The sequence below is a fragment of the Chiloscyllium plagiosum genome, unplaced genomic scaffold, assembly GCF_037043375.1.
Source record: "Chiloscyllium plagiosum isolate Xiang-an unplaced genomic scaffold, Cpla_swu_hap1 HiC_scaffold_21, whole genome shotgun sequence".
Lineage (NCBI taxonomy): Eukaryota > Metazoa > Chordata > Chondrichthyes > Orectolobiformes > Hemiscylliidae > Chiloscyllium > Chiloscyllium plagiosum.
Genome location: NW_028270159.1, coordinates 61,161,265 through 61,169,118, shown reverse-complemented (window position 1 = coordinate 61,169,118; position 7,854 = coordinate 61,161,265).

Sequence of the window (7,854 nt, the reverse complement as noted above, 5' to 3'; positions counted from 1 at the left end):
AGGCATGTTGTAGAAACTGAAGCAAGTTACAGCGATATGGATGGTCGCCTGGACTGGAGGTTTTCAAATATGTGAAGTGATTGGTGAGAGGGGAGATGACAGATATAGCAACTGTTATAGAAGTTAGAATGATTGAAGACAGCGGTCCACAAGACAAGCTACAAATACAGTATTGGAGAGGGAATAGGAAACAGAAAGATCCCAGGAAGCATTACCACCCTCTCGTGGGAGACCTGCTTTCCCCTTTGTTGTCCCGTTGCTCACCAAATCAGCACACGCCTGGATTGAAACTGGAAATTCCCGATGCTGTCTCAGTACAAAACAAACCTTAAAGTAAAGGTGGTGCCTGAGCTTGGGGTGTGTCTGAACTATGCACCCCCTCCAGCACTATGTCTATGTCATGTCTTGCTAGCTGATGTTTGGAGCCCTCTCATTGCTCTCTGCTCTGTGAATGATCTTACCTGGCGGCAGGATTTATTGAAGGCTTCTGACCTTTGTCTCTCTGGCTGACCAACCATCTTCCCAATCAGCAGTTGGCAAGTCTATTGAGTAAGGAACTCCCCGAGTACCTGTAGAAAACACAGAAATAGGCAGAATGGGAAATGAGACTGATGCTGTGAAGGTTATACATGTAGAATGGCACTGAGCCCCACAGAGATCTGGAAAATCCCAGTCTCCAATCCTGGCCTGTGCTGCCTCATCTCTCTGGAGTGGAGAGTTCTGTTGGCTCAGAATTTGGAGTAGCTGCAAGAGTGAGAAACGCTGACAGGAATTAGACCCACACAATGAGGGATACCACATGGAGAGGTACTGAGTGATATCACCACAGTGCAGGATTAAACAATTGTGCAGGAAGAAAGGGTTTTGATTCATGTTGCACTGGGATGTGGAACCTGTGAGCAGGCGAAGTGATGGCCTAGGGGCGTTATTGTGTGACAATTTATCCAGAAACTCAGCAAATGTTCTCTGGACACACGTTCAAATCCCACCTTTGCAAATGATTAAATGTGAATTAAATGCTTCAAAAAAAGATGGAATGAAAAACCTGTAAGTGAATATTAAATAATTGCTGATGTTAAGAAAAATCCATCGGGTGCATTCCTGTCTTTAGTGAAGTAATCTAAGGTGGGACTGGGATATCACAGGTATTACAGAAACAACAGCTGAGGGAGGGACAAGACAGGCAGCTCAATATTCCAGGGACAGATGCTGCAGAAGGGGAGCTGAGAGAGGAGGAGAGCTGCTGGTTCTGATTGGGTGAAACATCACAGCAGGACTGAGAGAGGATATTCCTGCGGGATCGCCCAGTGAAGCTGTGTTCGTGGAATTAATCAATAACAATGGGTCTTCCCTTTCCTCTGATTATTCTACAGACCCCGATAACCCCGCCCTCTTGCGCCTTGACCTTCTCAAGATGGCGGCCCTGAGCGCTCCCTCTTCCCTCAAACAAATGGCGGCCGTTTCCCTCATCAGAGACCGCCACCTCTTTACCCGGACCTGGAGGGTTTTTTTCCGAGTTTTTTTTTAACCTTTATCCGGGACTTGTGAATTCTCTCCGCTCCTTTCTCTGAGCGCCGCTCTCTGAAGCCGATCGCAGCCGCTGCCGGAGAAAGCAGCTCCATGTCTCTCTCTCTCTCTGTGTGTCCTGACTAATGTGACACTGCGCATGCTCTGCATAGAAACCAAACTGCGCGTGCGTCTAAGGTTATCAGTGAATTTATAGAGAATATTCATATCTGCACAGACTGATGGGTAAAATATTAATCATTAACAATTGCTTTGTCGAGTTATAATCATAGAGATGTCTAACACGCAAATTGTCCGGTCCAAATCAACCGTATCGGCCAGGTATGTAAATTACCACTCGTTGTGGGAGTTTGAAAAGAAGTTTCTTACTCGAGTAGTGTAAATCGATTGGAAATATGTACGTTATCAGATTTACATTTCAACTACAGTATTTTTTTAAAATCTCACATTGACTTATGAGAGACGTTTAATGCTCCACTATGTCGTGAGAATGATCAATCCTGCAAAATAGTTTGCTCTCTGACCAATCTTGAAGCGTTCACTCCCGAGAATGCTTTGGCCCCTCTCCTCATTCACTCTGGTGAGAGGACCGGCCCCTACTCGGTCCTCCTGTTCCGCCCCTTCCTCCCAATTACAGAGTTGATTCAGGCGTGACTTAGCAGGCAAGGGACAAAGGAAGTTCGAGTCGATGTTTTGTGACGCGGTGAAAATATCCCGAATCTTGGACCGAGGCGCCTGGGTTCAATTCACAGCTTGTGTCGGTGTGTGTAATAACAACTTTTAACAGGTTCATTAGGAAAACCAAGGGAAGTCAGGAACAGAGTGAAAACAAGAGAAAATGCATGCAATGTGGTGGGGCTCTCAATGCTCAGATTATTTGACTCTTTACCAAGCGTTTCAGGGTCCCAGTACAGACTGTTGCACTCCTCTTAGCGCACAGCCAGATCCCACGATTGTGGGGCAAAGTGGTGGGATGTAGAGGTGCTTTTCTGGAAGGCGCTCGGTTTTTGTGGTGAAAACAGTTGAGAAGGAATCGGGTTTTGTATGGAGCTACCTGTCCCCCTCCTGTTGCAGCCTCTTATTATTGCCCTGACTACCTCGTACATGGAGAAAGTGAGGACTGCAGATGCTGGAGATCAGAGCTGAAAAATGTGTTGCTGGAAAAGCGCAGCAGGTCAGGCAGCATTCTCTACCTCGTACATGTTTGGTAGAGATCAGTGACACTTCGTAAGCCCACAATACAAGATCCATCACTCTGTTTAAGACAGTAAAAATCTCTTGTAGCACAATAGTCAAGAACAATACGAACAGACCCTTCGATCCTTGATGTTGCGCCAACCTCAGCTCATCCCCCTACACTATCCTGAAATCACCCATGTGCTTATCTAAAGGATTGTTTAAATCTCACTAATGTGGCTGAGTTTTTTATCTATATGCTTGGTCATCATCCACATTAGTAGAGAGTGGATTCCATGCCCTAACCACTCTGAGTAAAGAACCTGCCTCTGACATCTGTCTTAAATCTATCACCCCTCAATTTGTAGATATGCCCCCTCATATACACTAATGGGAAAAGTGTGGTCATCATCCTAGGAAAAAGACTTTCACTGTCTACCCTATCTAAGCCTCTGATCATCTTGTATGTCTCTATCAAATCCTCTCTTAGCCTTCCTCTTGCCAATGAGAACACGTTCAAGTCCCTCAACCTTTCCTCATAAGACCTTCCCACCAGACCACACAACATCCTGGTAAATATCCTCTGCGCCTTTTCCCATGCTTCCACATCCTTCCAGAAATATGGGTACCAGAACTGCACACAATATTCCAAATATGGCCACACCAGTGTCTTGTATAGTTGCAGCATGATATTGCGGCTCCAGAATTCAATCCATCTACGAATGAAACGTAACACATTGTATGCCGCCTTAACAGTACTGTACACCTGGGTGGCAACTTTCAGGCATCTATGTATATGGCCTCCAACATCCTTCTGCACATCTACACTACCAAGAATCTTTCCATTGACCCAGTACTCTGCCTTCCTGTTATTCTTCACAAAGTGCATCACCTTACATTTAGCTGCATTGAACTCCATTTGCCACCATTCTGCAGTTTCTCCAAGTCCCCCTGCAACCTGTAACATTCTTCTGCACTGTCCACTACTCCACCGACTTCCGTGTCGTCTGCAAATTTACTAATCCATCCAACTGGGTCTAAGACTTTTATAAAAATGACAAACAGCAATGATCCCAAAACAGATCCTTGTGGCACACCACTAATAACCGCACTTGGAGGCTGATTATTTTCCATCATCCACCACTCACTGCCTTCTTTCAGAAAGCCAGTTTCTAATCCAAACTGCTAAATCACACTCAATTTCATGTCACTGCATTTTCTCTAACAGCCTACCATGTGGAACCTTACCAATGCTTTACTGATGTCCATGTATACCACGTCAACTGCCCTACCCTCATCTATATGCTTGGTCATCATCTCAAAAAACTCAATGAGGTTTGTGAGACACGACCTGCCCTTGACGAAACCATATTGATGATCTGAAATCATATTGTTGTTTGCCAGATGATTACAAATAGTGTCTCTTCTAATCCTTTCCAAAACCTTTCCTACAACAGAAGTAAGGCTCATTGGTATATAATTACCTTGGTCATTTCTACTGCCCTTCTTGATCAAAGCCATAACATTTGCAATCATCCAGTCCTCTGGTACTGAACTTGTAGGCAATGACAACTCAATATCAAAGCTATCTTTGCTATCTTCTCCATAGCTTCCCAGACAACCTACGGATAAATCCCATCTAGCCCAGGGGACTTATCAATTCTAGAAGGATTGAAAGTAGATAACACCTGTTCGTAACTAACTTCGATCCTTTCTAGTCTAACATCTTCTACCTCATTATTATCAACAATATTCTAATTTTCCTGAGTGAAAATCAATGAGAAATGTTCGTTTAGCACCTCTCCGATTTCCACAGTGTCCACACTCAACTTCCCACGACTGTCTTAGATTGGCCCTATTCCTACCCTATCCTTTATTCCTCACATACCTATAGAAAGCTTTAGAGTTCTCCTTTATTCTATTCGCTAAAGACTGCTCGTGTCCTCTCTTTGCTCTTCTTAACTCTCTTTAAATCCTTCCCAGCTGATCTGTAAGTCTCCATCACCTCATCTGTACCATTTGTCTCATCAACACATAAGCCTCCTCCTTCTTCTTAACAAGAGATGCAATTTCTGTGGTAAACCACAGTTCCCTTACCTTATCACTTCCCCCCTGCCTGACAGGGACATACCTATCAAGGACACGCAATATCTGTTCCTTCAACCAGCTCCACATTTCCATTGTCTGCATCCACTGCATTTTGCTACCCCAACCTATGCATCCTCATTCTTGCTGAATTGCATTATAATTGCCACTGCCCCATTGATAAGTCTTCACCTGTGGCATGTACCTATCCCTTTTCATCGCTAAACTAAACATAACTGAATTATGATCACTCTCTCCAAAGTGCTCACCTACAACTAAATCAAACACCGAGTCCGGTTCATGACCAAGCACCAGATCCAATGTGGCCTCCCCTCTTCGGCCCTTCGACATACTATGTCAGGAAACCCTCCTGTACACATTGGACAAAAACTGATCCATCCGACGTACTAGAGTTATAGCATTTCCAGTCAATGTTGGGGAAGTTAAAGGCCCCATAATGACCACCATGTTACTTTCACTCCTACCCAGAGTAATTTTGCTAATCCTCTCTTCCCCTTCCCTGGAACTCTGTGGTGGCCTATAAAAAACGCAAGCAGTGTGATCTCCCCTCTCCTGTTTCTAACCTCCGCCCACACTACTTCAGTAGACAAGTCCTCATCAAATGTTCTCTCAGCCACCGTTATACCAACCTTGACTAACATGACATGCTTGGGCCCATTGCGGTGCTTCAAATTCCATGAGGCAGCCATACTGTCTATGACAGACAGACTCAGTCTGGAACCTCCTCTATCCTTAAGACCTTATGCACTGACCTACGCTCCTCCATTTCCCCTTTGCACGTTCCCTTTTCAACCCACCTGTATCACTCCACAATTGGAGCTGTCAAGGGCAGAAGTCTGTGGAAAACCCTCCATAACCTTCTCTATCCTCTTTTAAGATGTATTTTAAAATCATTCTCCTTAATCAATGTTTTGATTATCCATGAAGCACCTTAGGAGATTTGCCATTGTGAAAGATTCCATACAAAGCAAGTAGTTGTTGTTATTGCTGTACATTAGGAGAAACAGGAATGATGCTTTCAAAATTCTAACAAGAAAGTCACTGATAGGCGCAGTGTGTAGGCCGAATAATAACATCACATTGGGATGGGCAATAAACAAAGAAATAACTAATGCCTGTAAAAATGGCATGTCTATTACCATGGGTGATTGTAGTCTACATGTAGATTGGTCGAACCAGCTCAGTCAGGGTAGCCTTGAGGAGTTCATTAAGTGTATCCATGATAGTTTTTTTGAACAGTATGAAATGTAACCGAGAAGGAGCAAGCTATCCAAGATCTGGCCCCTGAGACAGGAATAATTAATGACCTCAGAGTTAGGGATCCTCTTGAAAGAAGTGATCACTGAAGTTAGAATACATATGGAGAGTGTGAAGATAAAATCTAATACCTTGGTCCTGTGCTTGAACACGGGGAACTAAAATAGAATGAGGGAGAATCTGGACAAAGTAGACTGGAAACAAAGATTTTATGGTGGGACAGTTGATGAGCAGTGAAAGATTTTCAAAGACATTTTAAGAAGTGCTCAGCAAAGGCATATTCCAGTGAAAAGGAAGGAATGTAATAAGAGGCGGTGGACAAAAGAGAGGGAATTCTACACCAGTGAGTTTATTCTCTGTAGTTGGAAAGATGCTTGGGTCTATTATCAAGGAAGAAATAGCAGGGAATCTCGATAGAAATTGTCCCATTGCGCAGACAGAGCATGGATTCATGAAAGGCAGGTCATGCTTGACAAATTGTTTGGAATTCTATGAAGACATTTCGAGCAAGGTGGACAACGGGGACCCAGTGGATGCGGTGTACCCGGATTTCCAAAAGGCTTTCAACAAGGTGCCACACAAGTGGTTGTTGCATTATATAAGGGTGTATGGGATAGAGTATTAGCATGGATAGAAGACTGGTTGACTAACAGGAAGCAAAGAGTGGGGTAAATAAGCCTTATTTACTGGCAATCAGTAACTAGTAGTATGCCTCTAGGATCAGTGTTGGCACTGCAATTATTTAGAATTGATACAGATGATTTGGAGTTGGGGACCACATGTCGGGTGTCAAAGTTTGCATATGAGACTGAAATAAGTAGCAGGACAAAGTGTGCCGAGGACTGGCAAACTTTGCAGAGGAACATAGATACATTGTGTGAGTGGGCAATGGTTTGGCAAGTGGAATATTATGTTCATAAATGTGAAGTCATACTCTTTGATTGGAGTAACATTAATAAAAAGATTATTACTTGAATTTTAAAAAAGTTACATTATTTGCTATGCAGAGGCACCTGAGTATCCTTCTGCAGGAGGGTTGGTCACCAGGTACAACAATCAGTTCAGAAGGCAAATGGAATTTTGTCCTTCATTGCGGAAGGGATTGTGTTTAAAAGCAGAGGTTATGTTCTAGCTATAGTGGGTGCTGGTGAGGCCACACCTGGAGTACTGCATGCAGTTTTTATCTCCTTACGTGCTCAAGAATGTACTGGCACTAGAGGGGTGTGCAGAGGAGGTTAACTACGTTGATTCCAGAGGTGAGGGGTTTGGCTTAACAGAGACAGGGTAGATTGGGATTATATTCATTGGAATTCAGAAGAATAGAAAGATATAAAATAATAAATGGAATGAATAAAATATAAGTAGAGAGGATGTTTCCACTGGCAGGTGAAGCTAGGACAAGAGGGCATCACCACAAGGTTAGAGGCAGCAAATGTAGGAGTGAATTGAGAAGGAACATCTTGACCTCGACAGAGTGCATTGCCCAGGGAAGTAGTTGGTGCTAGTTCAATGAACGTTTTTAAAGCTAAGTTAGTTTTTTAAAAAAAGAAATAATTAATTAAGGAATATGGTGAGAACGTGGGTAAATGGTTCTGCATCCACAAAATGATCAGCCATGATCTTATCGAATGGTAGAGCAGGCTCGAAGGGCAGGACGGCCTTCTCCTTTTCCAAGATCTTTTGTTCTTATGTTATGCATTCCTCCCTCACTCGGACTTGGAGGTGCTGGTGTTGGATTAGGATGGACAAAATTAAAATTCACAGAACACCAGGTTATAGTCCAACAGG